The sequence below is a fragment of the Macaca mulatta genome, chromosome 7 (genome assembly GCF_049350105.2).
Source record: "Macaca mulatta isolate MMU2019108-1 chromosome 7, T2T-MMU8v2.0, whole genome shotgun sequence".
NCBI lineage: Eukaryota > Metazoa > Chordata > Mammalia > Primates > Cercopithecidae > Macaca > Macaca mulatta.
Window position 1 is genome coordinate 33,071,665 of NC_133412.1, and position 24,000 is coordinate 33,095,664.

Consider the following 24,000-nt stretch of genomic DNA (forward strand, 5'->3'; position numbering starts at 1 on the left):
CACGTGTCTACAGGTCAGTTTCCCTTTTCCTCATTCTGAGCACACTGAGGTTACGGATGATGCTTCATTTACTTCTGAATTCCTAACATTCAGCATAGTGTGACTGAACTGAATTAAATTAAGGACAGAAGTCAGATGACCAGAACTTGGAAACAAACCCCAGTCTTTCACGGGAGGCTTGCTGAATGTAGATGGTAGATTACTTGAATTTGAAGACTAGCCACAGAGAGGCTTCATCTGGTAAATCCCTTGAGAAATAAGGTATCTCTACAGTAGGCAATTCTGCCTATGGAGCAGCCATTTTGCTTACACGGTTGCCCTAATAAAAAAGTTGCTTACACGGTTGCCCTAAAAAAAAAAGTATCTTTTTAGTAAATATAAGGAACTTGAGGGCTGAGGACTCTGTATAATACTTTTTATTACTTTCCTGCATTGAATAAAATTGAAACTTGATAACCATGCAGAATATCTGCAGTCTTTTTGTTTGTTTGTTTGTTTGTTTGTTTTTGAGACAGTTTCGCTCTCTCGCCCAGACTGGAGTGCAGTGGCGTGATCTCGGCTCACTGCAACCTCCACCTCCCTGGTTCAAGTAATTTCCCTGCCTCAGCCTCCCGAGTAGCTGGGATTACAGGCGCACACTGAAAGGTGACAACGTGCTAGCAGCCCTCGCCAGCTGTCGGCGCCTCTTCGGCCTCAGCGTCCGCTCTGGCCGCGCTCGAGGAGCCCTTCAGCTTGCCGCTGCGCTGTGGGGCCCTTCTCTGGGGCTGGCCGAGGCCGGAGCCGGCTCCCTCTGCTCGCGGGGAGGTGCGGAGGGAGAGGCGCGAGCGGGAGCCGGGGCTGCGCGCCGCGCTCGCTGGCCGGCGCGGATTCCGGGTGGGCGCGGGCTCGGCGGACCCCGCACTCGGCGCAGCCGGCTGGCGCTTGCTGGGCTTGATTGGGGGCGGGCAGGGGAGAACAAGCTCCCTCTGGGCTGCCAGAGAGCCCGGCCTAGGTGCTGCAAAGTCCCGCAGCGAGTGCCACTGAGAGGTGAAGCCCGCTGGGCTTCAGGAACTGGTGGGGAATTGGAGAACTTTTCTGTCTAGCTAAAGGATTGTAAATGCACCAATCAGCACTCTGTGTCTAGCTAAAGGTTTGTAAATGCACCAATTAGCCCTCTGTCAAAACGGACCAATCAGCATGATGCAGGTGGGGCCAGATAAGGGAATAAAAGCAGGCAACTGAGCCACCCGTGGCATCCTGGTTGGGTCCAGTTACCTGCTGTGGACGCTTTGTTGTTTGGTTCTTCACAATAAATCTTGCTGTGCACTCTTTGGGTCCACACCACCTTTATGAGCTGCAACATTCACTGGAAGGTTTGCAGCTTCGCTCCTGAAGCCAGTGAGACTAGGAACCAGGAGGGATGAACAACTCTGGACATGCTACCTTTATGAACTGTAACACTCACCCTGAAGGTCTGCAGCTTCACCCCTGAAGCCAGCAAGACCACTGAACCCACCGGAAGAAACGAACAACTCCACACGTGCCGCATTTAAGAGCTGTAACACTTACTGCCAAGGTCTGTAGCTTCACTCCTGAAGTTAGCATAGACCATGAACCCTCCAGAAGGAAAAAACTCCAGACACATCTGAACATCTGAAGGAACAAATATCCAGACACACCATTTTTAAGAACTGTAACACTTACCACGAGAGTCCGCTGCTTCATTCTTGAAGTCAGCGAAACCAAGAACCCACCAATTCCGGACACAACACCACCATGCCCATCTAATTTTTCTATTTGTAGTAGAGATAGGGTTTCACCATGTTGACCAGGCTGGTTTTGAACTCCTGACCTAAGTTAATCTATCCACCTCTGCCTCCCATAGTGCTGGTGTGAGGTGCCACACACAGCCTTTTTTTTTTTTTTTTTTTTTTTGAAACGGCGTTTCTCTCTTGTTGCCCAGGCTGGAGTGCAATGGTGCGATCTTGGATCTCAGCTCACTGCAACCCCCACCTCCCAGATTCAAGTAATTCTCCTGCCTCAGCCTCCCAAGTAGCTAGGATTACAGTCATGTACCACCACAGCCAGCTAGTTTTTGTATTTTTAGTAGAGATGGGTTTTTGCCATGTTGGTCGGGCTAGTTTCAAACTCCTAACCTCAGGTGATCCACCCCCCTCGGCTTCCCAAAGTGCTGGGATTACAGGTATGAGCCACCACGCCAGGCCCTTTTGGTCTTTTTGTTGTTGTTGTTGAGACAGTTTTGCTCTGCTGCCTCAGCTGGAGTGCAGTGGCATGATCTCGGCTCCCTGCAACCTCCACCTCCTGGGTTCAAGCAATTCTTCTGCCTCAGCCTCCCCAAGTAGCTGGGACTACAGGTGTACACCACCACCCCTGGCTAATTTTTGTATTTTTAGTAGAGATAAGGTTTCACCATGTTGGCCAGGCTGGTCTCGAACTCCTGACCTCAGGTAATCCACCTGCCTTGGCCTCCCAAAGTGCTGGGATTACAAGCGTGAGACACCATGCCCAGGCCTTTTTTGTCTATTTATATGTGGAGGCTACTCACCATAAGTCTTTTTTAAAATTTTTTTATTTTTTTTTTTGAGACAGTCTCACTCTGTCACCCAGGCTGGAATGCAGTGGCACGATCTCTGCTCACTGCAACCTCCACCTCCCAGATTCACACAATTCTCCTGCCTCGGCTTCCTGAGTAGCTAGGACTACAGGCATCCGCCACCACGCCTGGATAAGTTTTGTAGTTTTTGTAGAGACGGGGTTTCACTATGTTGGCCAGGCTAGTCTGGAACTCCTGGCCTCAAGCAATCCACCCACCTCAGCTTCCGAAAGTGCTGAGATTATAGGCATGAACGCCCGTGCCTGGCAAGTCATTCTTGATCTTTCAAGATTCAACTGTATTATGACAACTAATAAGTGAGGATGACTTTTCTGCCTTATTTAGGCCCCTACTCTTTCTAAGCATCTTGCCATACACCAGAGAGACTGTTGACAATTCCTCCAAAGACAGGACTTATTTGGACCCCTAAAATTTAAAGTTTCTAGCTATTCTGTGTTCTCTTCTTGGATGGCAGCATGGAAGATTCCAGGGCCATATGCTGTGTTTGCTCTCTGTGTCTCCATAAGAAATGTATGCAGTTTCCCAAACTGATTATTAACCTAGACCTTCTAGAGACGTCTGTGAAAAGTATTGTAGCATCTTGTGTTAGTGAAAATGGTTTCAAATTAGACAGCCTGAATTTCTTAATAGAAACCAAAGAGACTTTTGGGTAGTACATGAATTGAAAGGAAAGAATCTGCCAGTTTCTAGCCAAAAGGTGACCCTTTTAAAGACATATTTGTTAGTTGTGAGTGACAGAGGTTACAGAGTCAGGCAGGACCATTTCTAAAGTGTTAAACTGACCTTAGGTAACAAGGTCATGAGGTCGGTAGGGGTCAGGATTGGTGGAGGAGAACTCTTTGCCTTTTGTGGAGAGCTTTAAAAGGCTTCAACTTCCCGTCCCTCCCTCTCTTCTTTCTGGTCTCACCCTGCCTGGCTGTTTTCTAAAAGCCACCATGATTTGAAAACTGACTTATGGGCTGACCTCCCCAGCCTGAGGGCACATGGACAACCAGATGCTGTAGTTCAAACCTATTCCTGTTTGGCAGGGTGGCAGGAGCCAGGAAGCCTGGAGATGGAGACTTTCCTCATCCCCTTTGCAATCTATAAAAATTGTCTAATGAAGGCCGGGCGTGGTGGCTCACGCCTGAAATCCCAGCACTTTGGGGAGGCTGAGGCGGGCAGATCATTTGAGGTCAGGAGTTCAAAACCAGCCTGGCCAACATGGTGAAACCCTGTCTCTATTGAAAATAAAAAATTAGCCAGGCGTGGTGGCAGGCGCCTGTAGTTCCAGTTACTTGTGAGGCTGAGGCAAGAGAATCACTTGAACCCACGAGGCAGAGGTTGCAGTGAGTCAAGATTGTGCCATGGCATTCCAGCCTGGGCAACAGAGCGAGACTCAGTCTCAGACAAACAAACAACAACAACAACAAAACAACAAAAAAAAACAAAACAAAAAACAGAAGAGAGACAATTGTTTTATGAAGATATGACCTTCAGTTCTGTTCTTACTTTGTTTTGTTTTGTCTCTTTATGTTGCCAGGCTAAATTGCAGTGGCTATTCGTAAGCACGGCCATCACACATTGTAGCCTCTAACTCCTGGGCTCAAGCAATCCTCCTGCCTCAGCCTCCTGAGTAGCTGGGACTACAGGATCTCACCACCATACCAGGCTTGGTCATCAGTTGTTTATATTATTTCCCTTTGGCTTCTCTGTGTTTATAAAATGTTTGAATTGGTGTCTTTGATAAAGTTGAGCAAATCATTAAAACTTTTGGGGACTAATTTTTTTCTCATCAACAAAATGAGAAAAACTGCATAAGCTATTTTTGCTTCATGTTCGTTTGCGTAGCTAAAATGTATATACTTTTTTTGGTCTTGATTAGTAAACATTAGAGAAGCCTCATGCTCTTTTCTATAATATCTAAATCACTCCGCTGGGCGCGGCGGCTCATGCCTGTAATCCCAGCACTTTGGGAGGCAAAGGCAGGCAGATCACCTGAGGTCAGGAGTTTGAGACCAGCCTGGCCAACATGGTGAAACTGTGTCTCTACTAAAAATACAAAAAAATTAGCCAGGCATTGTGGCAGACACCTGTAATCCCAGCTACCTGGGAGGTGGAGGCAGGAGAATCGCTTGAGCCTGGGAGGTGGAGGTTGCAGTGAGCCGAGACCGCACCATTGCACTCCAGCATGGGCAACAAGAAAGAAACTCTGTCTCAAAAAAAAAAAAAAAAAAAATCTATCTCTCTTTGGGAATGAAGACATTGTAGTACTCTTGTTCCTGTGAACAATTCTCTATGTGTAGTTACTGGCTTTATAGAAGGTGGAGTAAGACATTTGCAGCCCTGCCCAGGTACTAACCCTTTGCTTTTAGCCCCAAATGACTTATGAAACTTAATAAACTCTTCTAAGCCCTTGCACATGAAACATGTTCAGCGTATGATTATATTTGGTTTCTCTGGCATGCAACCTGTATGTTATGTAACCTGCACCACTTTACAGCAGTGCTTTGGACAATGATTTCTTCTTAAAAAGACTTTGGCTTTCCCCCGCCTGAACATGTAAAACACATTTGAACTGACATCTTTTAAACAGATAAATTGTGATTTGCTCACATACAGCTTAATTGACTTGAGGATATTTCCTCTTCATTATACCTCTCCCCATCAATCTGAAGAGGAAATCAGTAAGACCTCACCCTGAATCCTCTTTACCTCTGTATTTCCTCTTTTCCTCTCTGAGAAATCTGCTGAAATCTGGGTCTGACTTTTGAATATTTTCCAGGCTTCCAGCCACAGTGATCTCAGCTCTCTAAGACCATAGTGGTCCACAGCTTCAGGGCTCCCCATAGGAAGCTGGTCCAATGGTTGGAACTCCAGAGGCTCCTCCCTGCCCACCCCCACTTTGTGGTGTTCGCCTGTCAAAGACTCTGGCACACATAAGGGCAGTTCTGGCTGCCAGATGCTCATCCAATCATCTAGTTCCTTCCGCCTCCGTTTTAGGAGAAAATAACCAGGGAAAGAAGAGGAAATGATTGTGTTAATGATCAGGGCCCCAGAAAAATCTAGTGTATATGCTGGAGGAAGAGAATGTGGGAAAGGAAGGCCCTGAGCACCTGATTGAGAAATTTCCATTTCTTTCTATCTGATTCACTTCAATTTTTTTTTTTTTTTTGAGACGGAGTCTCGCTCTGCCGCCCAGGCTGGAGTGCAGTGGCCGGATCTCAGCTCACTGCAAGCTCTGCCTCCCGGGTTCACACCGTTCTCCTGCCTCAGCCTCCCAAGTAGCTGGGACTACAGGCGCCCGCCACCGCGCCCGGCTAGTTTTTTGTATTTTTTAGTAGAGACGGGGTTTCACCGTGTTAGCCAGGATGGTCTCGATCTCCTGACCTCGTGATCCGCCCATCTCGGCCTCCCAAAGTGCTGGGATTACAGGCTTGAGCCACCGCGCCCGGCCACTTCACTTCAATATTTTTATGAGTAAAATTCTGTAATGTGAGCAGTGGAGATACATAAGACATACAAGAGGTATGTCCACATGCAGATCCACAATCTAGTGGAGGAGGAAGGAAAATACAGACAGAACTTAAATAAAACCATATTAAAAACCTAGAAGCAATGGTCTGTGGGAATAGAGAAGAGGAAAAAGGGTATTTCACTGGGAAGACTCTCAGAAGGCTTCGTGTAGGAGGTAGCATTTTAGCTCAGTCTTGAAGAATGGGTATGATTTAATGAAAGGATTTTTCTGGGAGTGGGGGCAGAGGTCAGGAAGGATATTCCTGGGAGAAAGAGGAGAAAACAGCTTGAATAAAATCCCCTAGAAGAGACAGTAACTGGTGAGAGACAGACAGGAATCAGTAAGTTCTTGAACAATTAATTTTAGCTTAAAAATCATATGGCAGGACAAGTGTGGTGGCTCATGCCTATAATCCCAACGCTTTGGGGGACCGAGTTAAGAGAATCATTTGGTCAGGTGTGGTGGGTCATGCCTGTCTTCCCAGCACTTTGGGAGGCCAAGGCAGGCAGATCACCTGAGGTCAGGTGTTCGAGACCAGCCTGACCAACATGGAGAAACCTTGTCTCTACTAAAAACACAAAATTAGCCTCGCGTGGTGTGCATGCCTGTAATCCCGGGTACTCAGGAGGCTGAGGCAGGAGAATCGTTTGAACCTGGGAGGCGGAGGTTGAGGTGAGCCAGGATCGCACCATTGCACTGCAGCCTGGGCAATAAGAGTGAAACTCTGTCTCAAAAAATAAACAAACAGAAAAAGAATCACCTGAGCCCAGAAGTTTGGGACCAGCTAATACAAAAATTAGCCAGGTGTGTTAGCGTGCATCTATAGTCTCAGCTAGTTGGGAGGCTGAGGCAGAAGAATCACTTGAGCCCAGGAGGTCAAGGCTACAGTGAGCCATGATGGTGCCACTGCAGTACAGCCCAGAGTGAGACCATGTCTCAAAAAATAAACAAAAACCAAAAGTCATATTGAGGAAGAGAAATATGAAATTATAATAGCTACATGGAGCACAGGGAAAAAAGGTAACTTTGGAGGTTTCCTTTAAAATAAGTTTTGTTAAGAAAACATGGCAGGTGTGGTGGCTCACGCCTGTAATCCCAGCACTTTGGGAGGCCACGGCGGGCAGATCATGAGGTCAGGAGATCGAGACCATCCTGGCTAACACGGTGAAACCCCATCTCTACTAAAAATACAAAAAATTAGCCAAGTGTGGTGGCAGGTGCCTGTAGTCCCAGCTACTCAGGAGGATGAGGCAGGAGAATGGTGTGAACCCGGGAGGCGACGCTTGCAGTGAGCCGAGATCAGGCCACTGCACTCCAGCCTGGGCGACAGAGCAAGACTTCATCTCAAACAACAACAACAAAAAACATGGCAAAAGTACCTTGGATGATACAGAACATCTTGGGAAATGGTAACTCAGATACTATGAGGATTAGGGTAGAGGTTGGAAAAAGGAATAATACTCCTATGTGGGATAACAATTCTTATATTTAAGATTACTGTAAGGATAAAGAAGGTAATTTAGGTAAAAAGCTTAATACTAACTCCCTAAATCCTAGTTACTATTGCTATTATTTTTGAATTATGTTTATTGCTATTGTTATAACCATATGAAACTTAAGTATACAAAAGCAAGACTTGAAAAATGCTTGTCTATGAGAAGAGAGGGGCAGAAACTATCAAAACAAGATCCTAGAGCCGACTCAGTGGCTCACACCTCTAATCCCAATGCTTTGGGAGGCCCAGGCAAGAAGATTGCTTGTGTCTAGCAGTTTGAGACCAGCCTGGGTAAGATAGCGACCCTGTCTCTACAAAAATAAAAATAAAAAAACTAGCCAATCTTGGCGGGATGTACCTGTGGTCCTAGCTACTCAAGAGGCTAGTGGAAGGACTGCTTGCGCCCAGGAGTTTGAGGCTGCAGTGAGCTATGGTTGCACCACTGCACTTGGCAGCCTGGATGACAGAACAAGACCCCTTCTCGGAAAAAAACAAAAACACAAAACCAAAACATGACCCTAAGGATTTGGAGATGGAGGTGCCATTGGATAAAGAATAAGGCTGAGATCTGGGACACTTTAGTCCCCTGTGGATCCTTTCCTCCAGCTTTGTGCTCTAAGCCTGCCCAGCTTCTTCAACTGCCAGAAACCCCTTCTGTTTCCCCAGCAATTTCCTACCCATCTCTCTAAGCCCAGGTCAAATGGCACCCCCATCCTAGAGGCTTTTTCCTCTCATCAGTCAGAATGCATGAGTGTTTCCTGCGTGTTCTCAGAACATGCTACTTGTGCTTTGACAATGCAAATACTTGTGTGTCTGTCTGCCTCACTAGATTCTTTTGGGTTCCTCATACTTAGTGAGTGCTCAAGAAGCATTTGTTGAGATAAAATGTGACACATAGTGAGCTTAAAGTTTACTGGACATACATTTTTTCCATAGATGTTAGGGTTAGCCTCAAGCCCCAGATGTGCAAAGAAGTAAATTTACTTTTCTGTAAGTCTCATTCATCTCTCTCAGGGTGACAGATAATTAGTAGTAGTTAGGGGTATCTCCTGCTTTCCCCCATGTTGCATATAAGTGCAAGAGGGCTCACTAGAGCCCTGTCTTCAATCTACACAGCTCATGGCTGAGTTGTCCCTGTCCCTTGAGACTTCTCTATGCCTCTCGGGCTCAAAGGAACTCATTCTACTGCCTCTGTGCTGTTTGGACTCAGCTGCTCAGACACTTTCACAGACATAACTGCTCTGGGCTATGCTGTCTTTTGGGTCTACAAGAGGACGGGGCACCCTTTTCCCTAAGCTTCCCCAAACCCATCAGTTCATCAGTGGTTTCTGCTGTCATTTCCCACCATTGCTCCCCGAGCCCAAGTCAGAAAAGGCAGGCTGGGCGTGCTTTAATCCCAGCACTTTGGGAGGCCAAGGTGGGCAGATCACTTGAGGTCAGGAGTTTGAGGCCAGCCTGGCTAACACAGTGAAGCCCCATCTCTACTACAAATACAAAAATTAACCAAGCATGATGGCATGCGCCTGTAATCCCAGCTACTCGGGAGACTGAGGCAGGAGAATCGCTTGAACCTGGGAGGCGGAGGTTGCAGTGAGCTGAGATGCACTGCACTCCAGTCTGGGTGACAGAGCAAGACTCTAAATAAATAAATAAATAAATAGGCAGACAGAGCTCAGGCTTCCTTTCTCAGGGAGCTACCTGCTTCTGATTTTTATCATTGTCTCCCTCCCCAGCCTGGACAGAGCTCAGGCTTCCTTTCTCAGGGAGCTACCTGCTTCTGATTTTTATCATTGTCTCCCTCCCCAGCCTGGACTTTCCTTCTCCCTTCAAAGCGGAAGACTTTCACATTGGCCCAAGAGTGGGAAAACTTGCTCTGATGCATATGTCAAGTTTTTTTTCTGTGCCCTAGGGGTTCCTCCAAGGCCTGGACTTCCAAATGTGAAAAGCCTTTCTCCCTCTTACTAAGGTACTGAATGTCCTCTAGTCAAGCTGCCCAATTAAAGGAAAAGTGGAGGGGGTAACGGGAAATACTGTGGTGGGAGAATCTTTAATATTTCCACCATGCAGGCATCTGGTGATGTGGAACTCATGGTAGAGAATTGCAAATGTAAATTTGGGAATCAAAAACTTATCCTCGCAATAACCAAAGCTAAGAACAAACCTCCATGCATGTCCAAGGGGAAAAAGAAATCAATCAAGTAGTTTTTTGAACTAAGCACTGTGCTAATTACCCCTAGGGGACAGACAGGAAGCTTGCAATTTAGTTATAAGAACCTTTTGCAATCTGGCCCCAGGCTCCCTCTGTAGTCTCTTTTCTCACCACTGCCTTCCTTGACAGCACTCTTCTCAGCCCTCTGCCTTTGCCAGCCTGTTCCCTGAGGCTAGAATGCCTGTGCTGTTCTCTCCCTTGTCTTCCCCAGCCCGCAAACTCATCCTTAAAGGAGATCAAATGTCTTCTCTTGAAAGCTTTCCTGATGCCTGTGGCAGTTTGGTAGCTCTCTCCCTTCAGGCCTGCATTATATCAGCAACCACTGACCTGTGAAGCATCTGAGGGTGAGGACTGTATCTATCCCCAGCATCTAGTACACAGAGCTTGGTACACAGTAGATACTCAGTAAATATTTGCTGACTGCATAAAGGAATAAAATATACACTCAAAGCTGTAAGTGACAGAACAATGATACCTGAGCAGTCAACAACAGTAACAGTAAACATAGTAACTAGTGGATATTTTTCTTATAGTCCAGATACTGTTCCCCACCCCCACGCGGAGAACCAGAGCTTCACTCTTGTCGCCCAATACAGTGGCGCGATCTTGGCTCACTGCAACCTCTGCCTCCCGGATGTAAGCGATTCTCCTGCCTCAGCCTCCGGAGTAGCTGGGGTTACAGGCGCATGCCACCATGCCCAGCTAATTTCTGTATTTTTGGTAGAGACGGTGTTTCACCATGTTGGCCAGGCTGGTCTCGAACTCCTGACCTCGTCATCTGCCTGCCTCGGCCTCCCAAAGAGCTGGAATTACAGGTCTGAAGCACCATGCCCGACCTGTTTTTGTTTTTGTTTTTGCTTTAAGATTGAGTCTTGCTCTGTCACCTAGGCTGGAGTGCAGTGGTGGAATCTCGGCTCACTGCAACCTCTGCCTCCCAGGTTCAAACGATTCTCCTGCCTCAGCCTTCTGAGTAGCTGGGATTACAGGTGCGTGCTGCCACCTCACTCAGTTAATTTTCATATTTTTTGGTAGAGACGGGGTTTTACCATGTTGGTCAGGCTGGTCTTAAACTCCTGACTTCAAGTGACCTGCCTGCCTCAGCCTCCCAAAGTGCTGGGATTACAGGCACGAGCCACTGCACCTAGCCCAGATACTGTTTTATCAGTTTACCTTGGTTTATTTAGTCCTGGCTACAACCCTATGAAATAAGCACAATTTTTATTTCCATTTACAGATAAAGACCACTGAGGGCTAGAGAGGTCAAGTTACCTGTTTAGAATTACTTGTCTATGTAACAATTTAGTATGGTAACTTAGTTACTAAATTAGGATTACTTGAATTTAGTAATAATCAAATAAACAGTTGGACAACTCTTCTTAATTTTTTGAGACTAGTTTCCTGCTACCCAAAGTGAGGGGATTGGACTCTGATTTATAAGATCACTTTCAATTTGGAAAATCCCTTACTCAACAGTTAAGGTTATGTGACTAAAACTCAATGTATGCGAATGGTGGAACATAGGTGGCAAGAGCAGGGCTTGGAGAGGGATATATAGTCTGTGAGCCAGGTGTGGTGGTGCACACCTATAGTTCCAGTTACTCGGAAGGCTGATGCAGGAGGATCCTTTGGGCCCAGTAGTTCAAGGCTATAGTGAGCTATGATCATGCCACTGTGCTCTAACCTGGGCATCTGAGGGGGGTAGGGGAGAGAGGGAAGGAGGGAGGGAAAGAGAGAGAGAGACAAAGAGAGAGAGAGAGAGAGAGAGAGAGAGACTGAAAGCAGGTGCTGAAGTAAAGTAAAAGGTCTAACTAAGGCTCATGTCCTTTCAAAGAATCAGCCCACGCCATTCCCTCTCACAAAGGAAGTGGCTGGGCTACACCTGTTCTCTCCTTCTGCGTGCCCTCTACATGATTCCTTCAGAAAGGTACTGTGCAGTTTCTTTTTTTAACTCCATACTGCCTGATGCTCACTTGCACTGCTCTTCTTGTGGAATAGTGCTGCGGAAGCAGGTAGCACAGGAGGATTTGCCTAGGATACATCCCCTAAGATGGTTTCAGGCCCCACATCTTCCTGGGCACAGCCCAGGCCAGCTGGTCATAGAGACTAGAGAAGTGGTGAGTATTAGGATGGAAAGAGGTCCCTCTGAGATGGCAAAGGATGGTGGATTGCCAGGGCTAGGCAGAGGGTGGGGATGAAGAAATGGATCATTGGAGGTGCTGACTTCCTCTCCGTCTTCTTTTGCCCCCTTGTGTCCACACATCCAGTCAATGAATACACATCACCCACTCAGCCCCTCAGAGAGTCTGTGCTCATCTCCCCTTTTTTCCACCACCTCTATCTAGTTTGGATTTTAAGTGCTTCTTTGGTTTGCAGGAGTAACTTCCCTAACAGTCTCCCTCTTTCCAGTTCATCTTATACCAAGCTGACGATTTGTTTTCATCACAGCTCTGATCCTGCAACACCAGGGCCACCAGCCTTCAATCCCTTTCCATTCTCCAAACTTCATATTCTTCATGTTCCAATTCTTTGTATTCTCATATTGTCATTTCCTAGTATGTATAGGGAAATCAGATGACCAGCTACTCTTCCAACATGCCCCTGCCCTCTCTCTCCACATTTGGGCTCAGGCTCTGTGTCTGTTGAAGTCCTGTTAGACCCAGTTCAAATGGTATGGGTTTGAGTTTTTCCTTTTCTTCTTTCTTTTCTCTCTTTCTTTCTGTCTCTTTTCCCTTCCTTCCTTCCTTCTTCCTTCCTTCCTTCCCTCCCTCCTTCCTTTCCTTCATCTCTTTTTCTTTCTCTTTTTCTTTTTCTTTCTTTCTTTCTCTATCTTTCTCTCTCTCTTTCTCTCTTTTTTCTTTCCTTCCTTCCTTTCTCTCTCCCTCTGTCTCTTTCTCTCTCCCTCTCTCTCTCTCTCTTCTCTTTTCTTTCTTTCTCTTGAGAGAGGGTCTCACTGTGTTGCCCAGTGGCAGGATCACAGCTCACTGCAGTCTCAGCCTTCTGGGCTCAAGAGATCCTTCCACTTCAGCCTCCCAAGTAGCTGGGACTATAGGCACGAGCCACCACACCCCGCTAATTTTAAAAATCACTTTTTGTAGGGAAAGGATCTCACTTTGTTGCCCAGGCTAGATTTCAATTCCTAAGGCTCAAGCGATCCTTCTGCTTCAGCCTTCCAAAGTGTTGGGATTACAGGCATGCGCCACATCGCCTGGCCTATGTTATGGTTTTTATGAAGCCTTCTGGGCTATCCGTACTCAAATTTAATTTCTCACAGCACCTCATGCCTCTGTTATAGCAGAAGATCATGATCAAATTTGTTTTTAGATTTACTTTTGTAAATCCGTTTCCATTAGGTTGTGAGCTCCATGAAAATAGGAATCTTGTGTTTTTATATTTCTCACAGAGGCCAGTATGCAACCTTTCATTCAGTGGGCACTCGATAGTTACTGAACATGTGAAATAATGTATAAGTAAATTTCTGTGTTTATTAATGTTGAGCAATATAAACCAGCATGGTCTACATTAAACCAAGAAAGTGAATATACAGGAGTCTATTTTGTTGAAAGATGGATATAATGTGCTGGCTAAAAGGACACACTACTAGTTCCCATTGGGATTTCTGCCTTTGACTTCCACTCTAGTAAGTTGTGTTTCTCTGTATTCTCCTGTCCATCTCCTCGATTTTCTAGGCAATGCTCTGCCTGGTGGCCTCAGTTCTCTGTTGGATCTAAGAAGAGTTATTGATGTTCACTTTGCTCAACATTTTTCTTATACAGATGGGAGTGATGACTTCCAAGCCAGACCAGAAAGCCAGTCTCTGTAGGGTCTATTTTGGAGTAAGAAAGACTCAGACAACTCAGATTCAGGAAGGAATGGACCCAGAGCAGTTCTGGGCATTTGTGCAGTGGAAGTTGATCTTCTCTCTAGAGTCCTGCCATTTACATGGTTTAGCACTGAAAAGGCCCAAGCTCTCCATCTCTCCCCTCCATGCTTTTTACATTCTAGGGAGGGACCCCAGGGGGGATTATCTACTCCTGGATCAATCAGCTATGGCCAAAGTCACCGGGCCACAAAGTATGGATGTGCCCTTTAGGGGCCACTCCTGTGAGTTAGGGCCACTCTTCAGAGAAGGAGTCTTTGTGAGGTGTGCAAAATCACAAGAAGCATCTCCCTCACCTTCAGAGGTCCCTGTTTGAAAAGTTTGGTAGCAGCAGAAGAGAGAACAGCATGGGGGAAAAATAAATTAACTTCTAGAGGAGGCAAATGTTGGGTAAGAAAAAAGTTATTAGTAGACAATGGAGAATTGTGCCAGCACATGGCTCATGCCTATAATCCCAACACTTCAGGAGGGTGAGGGAAGAGAATTGCTTAAGCCCAGGAGTTCAAGACCAGCCTGGGCAACATATCGAGACATATCTGTTTTTTAAAAAGTTACTGTTGTCCTTAATGTTTTAAAGAATGGTAAAGTGGCAGCTGGATCTACTGCTGATTTGGATCATATATTTGACCAATCAGCTGTTAATAGAAAGAGAAAATAGGGTGGTAATTGGAAGGAGGCCATCAATTCCAGGAATTGTTCTCTGTTCATGTTGGTGGAAACCTTGAGGGTGAGATTGGTTGGGTCAGTAGTATGGGAGGGTGAGAAGAAGGGTCAAGTAAGCAGAGGTGGGGCATAGGTAGAGGAGTGTCCTTGGGGGGTTGGGAGATGGCTCTAGGAGCCAAGGTAGCTTCCAAAATCAGACCTAGCTGCTAGCAGGATTTTAAGGAGTAAAAAAAGGGATCAAGTTAAATTCTCTGATGGAGAAAAAAAAAAAAAAAGAAGAAGAAGAAGGAAGAAGTGAGGGGAAGAAGGAGAAAGAAGAAGAAGAAGAGGAAAGAGGAAGGAGGAAGAGGAAGGAGTAGGAGGAAGAAGGAGGAGGAGAAGAAAGAAGGTGGAGGAAGGAGGAGGAAGAAAGAAGAAAGAAAGACGAGAGGAGAGAGAGGGAGAAGGACAGAGGAGGATGAAGAAGGAAGCAGGAGAAGAAGAAGGAGGTGGGAGAAAGAAGAAGAAGAAGGAGGAGAAGGAGGAGAAGAAGAAGGAGAAGAAGAAGAGCAGAAGGAGGACGAGGAAGGAGAAGCAGAAGAAGAAGAAAGGAGGAGGGAGAAAAAGAAGGAAGAAGAAGGAAGAAGGAGAGGAAGGAGGAGGGGAGGAAGAAAAGGAGGCAGGCAATCAGAGCCAAAGCTTGGATGGTCAGGTTATTATGTATTCCAGCAGATGAAAGACATCACTCTCTCTTTCAGACCGCAGGGAAGATAAAGAGTTCAGCTGCAAAGGAAGGCAATATGGAGCCTAAAGGGTGTAGTGGGGCTTATTACATACAAGCAGCCCTGACACTTTAACTGGTTACTTTATTCATTCATTCATTCATTCATTCATTCATTCATTGAGAGATGGAGTCTCACTTTGTCACCCAGGCTGGAGTGCCGTAGTGTGATCTTGGCTCACTGCAACCTCTGCCGCCTGGGTTCAAGGGATTCTTCTGCCTTAGCCTCCCGAGTAGCTAGGACTACAGGTGTGTGCCACCACGCCCAGCTAATTTTTGTATTTGTAGTAGAGACAGGGTTTTGCCATATTGGCCAGGCCGATCTCGAACTCCTGACCTCGTGATCCACCTGCCTCAGCCTCCCAAAGTGTTGGGATCACAGGTGTGAGCCACCGCGCCAGGCCTACTTTATTTCAAGATGGATGTTGTTCCTGTGTTAGCTTCCTAGTGTTGCTGTTACAAAGTATCACAGACTGGGTGGCTTAAACTATAGAAAATTACTGTCTCACAGTTCTGGAGGTAGAAGTCCAAAGTCAAAGTGCCAGCAGGGCTGGTTCCTTCTGAGGGCTGTAAGGGAGAATCTGTTCCATGCCTCTCTCCTGGCTTCTGTTTGCTGATAATCCTTTGCATTCCTTGGCTTATAGGCACAGCATTCCAATGTCTGCCTTCATCTTCACATGCTGTTCTTCCTGTATCTTCACAAGGCTTTCTTTTTTTTTTTGAGACGGAGTCTCGCTCTGTCGCCCAGGCTGGAGTGCAGTGGCGTGATCTCGGCTCACTGCAAGCTCCACCTCCCGGGTTTACGCCATTCTCCTGCCTCAGCCTCCCGAGTAGCTGGGACTACAGGTGCCTGCCACCACGTGCGGCTAATTTTTTAAATTTTTTTTTAGTAGAGGCGGGGTTTCACCATGTTAGCCAGGATGGTCTCGATCTCTTGACCTCATGATCCACACACCTCGGCCTCCCAAAGTGCTGGGATTACAGGCTTGAGCCACCATGCCTGGCCCAAGGCTTTCTTATAAGGATAATAGTCACATTGGATTAAGGACCCACCCTATTCTACTGTGACCTCATCTTAACTAATTACATCTGCAATTACCCTCCTTCCAAATAAGGTCACATTCTGAGTTACTGGGGGTTAAGACTTCAAAATATCAGCCGGGCGCAGTGGCTCAAGCCTGTAATCCCAGCACTTTGGGAGGCCGAGACGGGCGGATCACGAGGTCAGGAGATCGAGACCATCCTGGCTAACACGGTGAAACCCCGTCTCTACTAAAAAATACAAAAAAAACTAGCCGGGCGAGGTGGTGGGCGCCTGTAGTCCCAGCTACTTGGGAGGCTGAGGCAGGAGAATGGCATAAACCCGGGAGGTGGAGCTTGCAGTGAGCTGAGATCTGGCCACTGCACTCCAGCCTGGGTGACAGAGTGAGACTCCATCTCAAAAAAAAAAAAAAAAGACTTCAAAATATCTTATTTTGGGGGAACACAATTCAACCAATATTAGTTCTCATTTTACAAATGAGCAGACTGAGGCTCAGAGAGGTTAAATGAATTGCCTAAGGTCATCCAGCTAGTAACTATCAGAGCCAGGATTTGAACCCACATTGCTTTAAGACTGAGATGCTCTTATATCCTCTGAACTGAGGATTGGTGAAGAGAGAGGTTAGCAGCAGTCAATGTGGGCAGTGACCTTGAAAAGTCAAATGGCCAGGGCTCCACTGAGCTGGAGGATATACAATTCTTAGGTCTGTTAAATTGGATGTCAATTGATGTATTTTAATGATAACTTACAATATTTCTGAACCTTAGGATGGGAATGTCAAATTTTGGGGGGAAAGCTGGTGAGTTCTGTCTTTAGAGCAGAAGTTCAAAGAAATAAAGACAATGGTGAGAGCAATAATCGATGCTTCTATAGTTTACAGTTTCTACAGGATGTTCACATTCATTATATTACTGAAGTGTCCCTGTGCAGTACTTATTGCCAGCCTGAATTTACCCACAGGAAAGTGAGGCTCAGAAAGTAAAGGGCTTACCCAGGCCCTTCCAGCTGGTACGGAGAGGAATGGTCAGGGTTCTAATCCTGTTCTCTTTCTACCGAATCACCTTAGGCATCTTCTTCAGAGAGATGACAGCTGAAGCAGTGCGAATTAGAACACATCACTGAAAGAGAGGACATTATAGAGAAGAAAGAGCACGGGGCAAAGCCTGGGCCTCAAAGGCCATGTTTTAAAGAGTCACAACAGAGACATTTGGAGGAACAAGTGGATGCACTCAGCAGCATCATAGAATTGAGGGAGAAAGCTAGGAGGGTAAGCAACATTAAATGCTTGGGGAAGCCCAAGGAGAATAAAGATGGACAACATTTCATGGGATTTGGGAATGAGGAGTTCACTGATGACCTCTTTAAGGTTTCAGGAGAACAGTGGGAGGAAACTGGAGTGCAGGGGGTGGGGTTGAGGAAATGGGATGATGAGTGGCTCCATTTTTCATTCCAAAAGTTTGGCAGGGAAAAGGAAGAGAGAACAGGACCATAGCTGGAGGGCACAGCAGGACCCAGCAAAGGTTTTTCCAAGGGGGAGGCGGGGGGACCTGTGCGTGTCTGGAATACATCTAATCTCAAGGCTAGATTCTGTTTCCAGATGTGCAGTCACCAGTGATGAATACAATAACGTCTCCATCTGCCAGCTGAGTATAGTCCCGCTCACACAAAGATGTCCATGCTTACTAGCATATGTTATTAATTTTATTTGCATTGTAGTGGACAGTATATTGCCTAACACTTGTCAGAGAAGTCCCTGCTCTAGATTTATGTCTACATTACCATGCAGCAACATTTATTGCATAGTGATGAAGAGCTCAGTTTTTGAAGACAGAAAGACCTGGTGTGAACATTGGCTGTAATAGCCAGTGCATCCTTGGGCCAGTTAACATCCCTTAAGCTCAGGTTCCTCATCTGGAAATCAGGAATCATATCCATCACAGAGTACTGTGAGTAGGATTCAATGACCTAAGTTATGTACAGTGCTTAACTCAATGCCTGGAATATGTAAACACTCAGTACTTGGTAACTGTTAGTAGTTGTGGTCTTCGGTCAAGTAGTAAAAGCAACGCTACTATTGTCTTATCCTTAAAAATCAAAGTGGGGCACTGTTTTTATGTGTTATATCGCCACACTGTAAGGCAATCATTTAGTCTCCTTTTACCAGGCTTTTCTTTAGACACAGACGAAGGTTGCTGAACTGGCCATATCCCACACCAGAGCAGACCCCTCCCCCACTCATTCCTCTACTATCAGGTTAGTCTGTGTGTGGGAAAAGAGATCTGAGTTCTTTTCAAGCAGATCTGAGATGGGGGGAGGAGGAGGGAAGGAAGGACACCAAATGAAACTCTTTGATCTAAAAAAATGTCCTCCTCAACACACACACACACACACACACACACTTGGTTTTGCTCTATCCAGTCTGTATCCAGGAGGCCTGTATCTTTTTTGAGGTCTCAGAGACAAAGATACAAACATCGTTGAGAGTGTCAACTTTTATAAATATTAAAAATTGCAAAATCAAACTGAACCATCATAGCTCCTCCTGGGTCCATAAGTCACTAATGCATTCGGCTCTTGGAAATCTTATTGAATTATAATAAACATTGTAACTTTTAGAAAAGTGATCCATTTGAGGGGAATAGATGTGGGGTGGGGTGGAGAAATGGCAGAGCTGCTGAATAGCTGTAGGCCAGACTGCCCCAGAAACCCAGACAAATATAAACAAATATCCATGCCCACTGCGATTTTCTTTCAAGTTTTCTCAGCTCTTCACAAATACCACTTCTCCTTTGATCAAAGTTTCTTCTGAAGACCTCAGGGGAAAGATGGAGCAGGCTTCCTGCTGCTCTTGCCCCATTTTATCTCAATGAGACCCACTGCTGATTAGGAGAAGGCCACTTGGTCCAGAAGCCCGCACATCTCTGCTCCTGGAATGTGCTCGCTACAGTACTCTGCTGTCACAGGAAGAGTGATTGCCTCTCTGGAGTGTGAAGATAAACAGATTTCTCTGTCTGCAAAGCTTGTTCCCAGCACCACCTACCCACCCCTGCTCTGGAAGCACCCTCCTGGCCATCCTGTGCTTTAAAAACAACCCCAAAATATGACAGCTCTACCCCCCAGATTCTTTCTACAGTCCCATATAATTGTCATCTCAAGATCCTTGGGGAAAGGAATGGTTAACACAACTCAGGCTTTCAGGACGAGACAAGGTCAAGACAAACTGGTTCAAAAATAGGTGAACAGGCCGGGTGTGGTGGCTTATGCCTGTAATCCCAGCACTTTGGGAGGGTGAGGTGGGTGGATCACCTGAGGTCAAGAGTTCGAGACCGGCTTGGCCAAGGTGGTGAAACCCCATCTCTACTAAAAATACAAAAATCAGCCAAGCGTGGTGGCACATGCCTGTAATCCCAGCTACTCAGGAGGCTGAGATAGGAGAATTGGTTGAACCCGGGAGGCAGAGGTTGCAGTGAACCGAGATTGTGCCACTGCACTCCAGCCTGGGCGACAGAGCGAGACTCCATCTGGGGGGAAAAAAAGTAAGCAAACAGCAAAACAGAGAAGAAAGGGGTATTAACACATATTGGTTCTCTGATGTTACCATTGCCACTGTTGTTCAAATTTCTTTCTGAGGATCTACAGGGATCTTGCCTAAATCTGGGAACTCGTGTCTCTGTTATCCTGGGCCAGGTACCCAGTTCATCATGGTGGCCCTGTCTCCCTCCACCAGAAGAGGAGCATCTCTGAAGCCCCAAAAACTTTTTTTTTTTTTTCTGTCTGTGATTCAGCAATGTGTAGGGGTGGGAATAGAGAGTGAATATCTGGAAAGGACTCAAATTCTCATATATTCTATATTGTTACAGTAGTTCAGGCCAAGTGTGGTGGCTCATGCCTGTAATCCCAGCACTTTGGGAGGCTGAGGCAGGCAGATCACAAGGTCAGGAGTTCGAGACCAGCCTGGCCAACATGGTGAAACCCTGTCTCTACTAAAAATACAAAAATTAGCTGGGCATGGTGGCATGCATCTGTAATCCCAGCTACTCGGGAGGCTAAGGCAGGAGAATTGCTTGAACCTGGGAGGCAGAGGTTGCAGTGAGCCAAGATTGCGCCATTGCACTCCAACCTGGGCAATGAGCAAAACTCTGTCTCAAAAAACAAAACAAAACAGAAAAAAAAAAAAAAAAACAACCTGGCAGGGTGTTGTGGTGTAGGCCTGTGGTCCCAGCTACTTGGGGCCGGGGAGGGGGCTGAGGTGGAAGGTTCGTTTGAGCCCAGGAGGTCAAGACTGCAGTAAGCCAAGATTGCACGGCTGCACTCCAGCCTGGGTGACAGAGTGAGACCCTGTAGAAATGAAAGGAAGGAAGGAAGGAAAGAAGGAAGGAAGGAAGGAAGGAAGGAAGGAAGGAAGGAAGGAAGGAAGGAAGGGAGGGAGGGAGGGAGGGAGGGAGGGAGGGAGGGAGGGAGGGAGGGGAGGGAGGGAAGGAAATTCAGTGAAAATCTGACTTGCATTTCGATTAGTGAAAGATTATGGAAGGAGAGTGGGCTGGGAATAGTTTGGTTGCAAGAAGCCATGGGCCTGCTCTCAAAATTCTTCCTTTTCATGGCAAAAGCAATGGGCTTTGTTGTCGGGACAATGACAGTTTCCTACTGGCATGATTTGCAAACCTGGATTTAGCTTTTCAAAGTGAAGGCCTCACAAAAATCGAAGGAATAAACACTGTCCCCTAATGGACTCACACATGCAAATCTCACGTCTGGTGGTACAGCTAAAGCACGGAAGAGCACAGCCCCAGGCCAGGTAGGAGTTTTAAACCGATAACCTTCTCAGAATGGCCAATCGGGTCAATAATCCCCCAGCAGCAGGTAACAAAAGGCTGCTTGATGAGTTGCAGACAGGGCTCCCTGCCAGAGGCCCCTAATGGTCAGAAGTACATTCCCTGGTGTCTTCATGCTTTTGTTCTAGAAAAACCTCTCCAGGCTCTGTGGGTTCCCTTCCGGCGCCAGCTCCCCAGGCAGGTAAGGGAAGGGAGGGAGGGAAACAGAGAAGAAGGGGGCTTTCTTCTTCCCTGGCAGCAGGAAAGCCTCCTGTGGAAAGGAGGGCAGATGAGTGTGGGGAAGGGGGTGTACCTGACTCTGTCTTCTGCTTCCAGTTTTGGGAGCTGGGTCCCTCAGCAGTGGGCAAACTGATGACCCCAAATATGGCAGGGAAGTTTTAGTACTCCCACCTTAGCTCACCAGGGCAGGCAGGATAGTGGGCTTGGGGGACTGGGCACTCCTCTCCTTGGGACCCCTAAGAAAAGAGCCATGTTCCTTCTGATCTCGGGCAAGAGAAGAGAGGTGAGGCAAAAGTTGGAGGCATGAAAGTTCAGCTCTGGGGCTGGGTGCGGTGGCTAGGCCTGTAATCCCAGCACTTTGGGAGGCCGAACTGGGTGGATCACTTGAGGTCAGGGGTTGAAGACCAGGCCTGTGGCCAATATGGTGAAACTCCATCTCTACTAAAAATACAAACATTTGTTGGGTGCGGTGGTGGGTGCCTGTAATCCTAGCTACTCGGGAGACTGAAGCAGGAGAATCGCTTGAACCCACGAGGCGGAGGTTGCAGTGAGCCGAGATTGTGCCACTGCACTCCAGCCCAGGCGACACAGCAAGACTCCGTCTTGAAAAAAGAAAAAAGAAAGTTCAGCTTTGGCACCCATTTTTGTCTCCTCTCCTTCCCACCAACTCTTTGACACCTGGCACTTCCACTTGTACTCATTCTCTTGGTCTCAGCTTGAATTCGCCTCCTTTCTGAGGCATCGAAAATGAAGTCACTCCACTCCCTCTCCCATCTTCTTTTTAGGTTCCCCTGACTCCCTCATAAGCCAGCTCAGTGAGATGTGGGTTTATTTGTATACTTGTCTCCCTCTAGACCTGAGAACCCTTGAGGCCGAGATGATGTCTATCTGGCTGGCTTGGTTGGCACATGGCAGCCTCTGTCTCTGTGAATGCTGAATTAATGGAGAAATGAATAGTGGATCACTCCCATGATGTTTCTCCAAAGCATCCTTCTACATTGTTCCAAAATGTCTTTGTCCTTTTCAGTTAACAATAGACAGTAGACACCTGGAAGGTCTCCCAGATCTGGCACTTTAGTGGAGGACAAAGAGAATAAAGACTAATATGTATAATGCTCACCATGTGCCAGGCAGCATACTAAGAAGTTTACATTTCATCTACTCATCTTGACCTCACAACTCTGTGAAGTAGAATGATTCTTATAATCCCCATTACATAGATAAAGAAACTGGGTTTATGTGGCTTGCCTGAGATCACATGGCTAGTAAGAAGTGGTGGCCTGTCATAGTGGCTCATTCCTGTAATCCCAGCACTTTGGGAGGCCAAGGCGGGAGAATCACTTGAACCCAGGAGTTTGAGGTCAGCCTGGGCAAGATGGTAAGACCTTGTCGCTACAAAAATTAAAAAAAAAACTGGCCAGGTACTGTGGCTCATGCATGCGATCTCAGCACTTTGGGAAGCCAAGGTGGGAGGATTACTTGAGCACAGGAGTTCAAGACCAGCCTGGGCAACAAGGCAAAACCCTGTCTCTACAAAAAATATAAAAATTAGCCAGGTGTGGTGGTGCAGGCCTGTAGTCTCTGCTACTCAGGAGGCTGAGGTGGGAGGATGGCTTGAGCCTGGGAGATGGAGGTTACAGTGAGCTGAGATTGCACCACTGCACTCCAGCCTGGGCAACAAAGCAAGACCCTGTCTCCAAAAAAAAAAAAAAAATAGTGACAAAGCCCATATTTATATCACACTGCAGTTATCTGGCTAATCAATCCACAGCAGCAAATGAGGGTATTCTCTATAAAGGTTGTGTTTACAGGCTATAGAAGGGTTCTAGTAGCTGTACTACAAGACTATCAAGGAAATTTTAAGTGAAAATAGATATACGTTTGCTTGGAAGGGCTGGTTCCTACCTCTTTTCGGTTAACTGTCATATAATAAGTCAGAATGACAAATAGCTTGATTAGCCCCCTTCAAAAATCCCCTTCCCTCAATCTTTAATATTGACAGAAAGCCAAGGTTTATGAGAACTCACATTAAGGTGTAGATATATCTTAATTTACTCTTCTAACTTTTGGAAGGGAGCTTGATGCCAAATTACCTCTGAAGAGGTAATTCAGCAAGTTGTGGGATTTCTTGTTGGGATCAGAGATGGTTTCCTGGGGCTACAGGAAGGACACGTGGAGTGGGAGTGGGTGGCAGAGGGTTTCTTCTCCTAGAATCCTCAGATGATCTCACAGTTTGTTACCAAAAGGACCCAGTTCACAGATTCCCCCTTCCAAATGGGATTCCCTAACAAGGCCTGACATTTTATACTTTCTACACAGCATTCACCCTTATTCTTCTGTGGGATCCTCGCCAACAACCCGGTGATTGAACAAATATGAAAAAAAGGGACAGGAGGATGTTTTCCTTTTGGAAAATTGTACTAACAAATGGATGGCCCAGGTGTGATCATGCACTGTTCTTGGGATGCTGATGGGAGTGGGCATTGCATACTGGGCAGCAGTGGGGGCTAATAGCAGGGCAGGCTATTCTATGAAGAATCTTAACAGCTGGAGAAGCTTAAATGCTCTGTTGAACCTTAGGAAAACTTTGGAAGTTGTTATTGTTAAGAGACAGGGTCTCACTCTTGCCCAGGCTAGAGTGCAGTGGTGTGATCATAGCTCACTGCAACCTTGAACTCCTGGGCTCTACCTCAGTCTTCTGTGTAGCTGGGACTACATGCACACGATCACACCTGGGTAATGGAAGTTTTGACCTAAGGAATGTCTATTCATTTATTCATTCAGTTTTGCAAA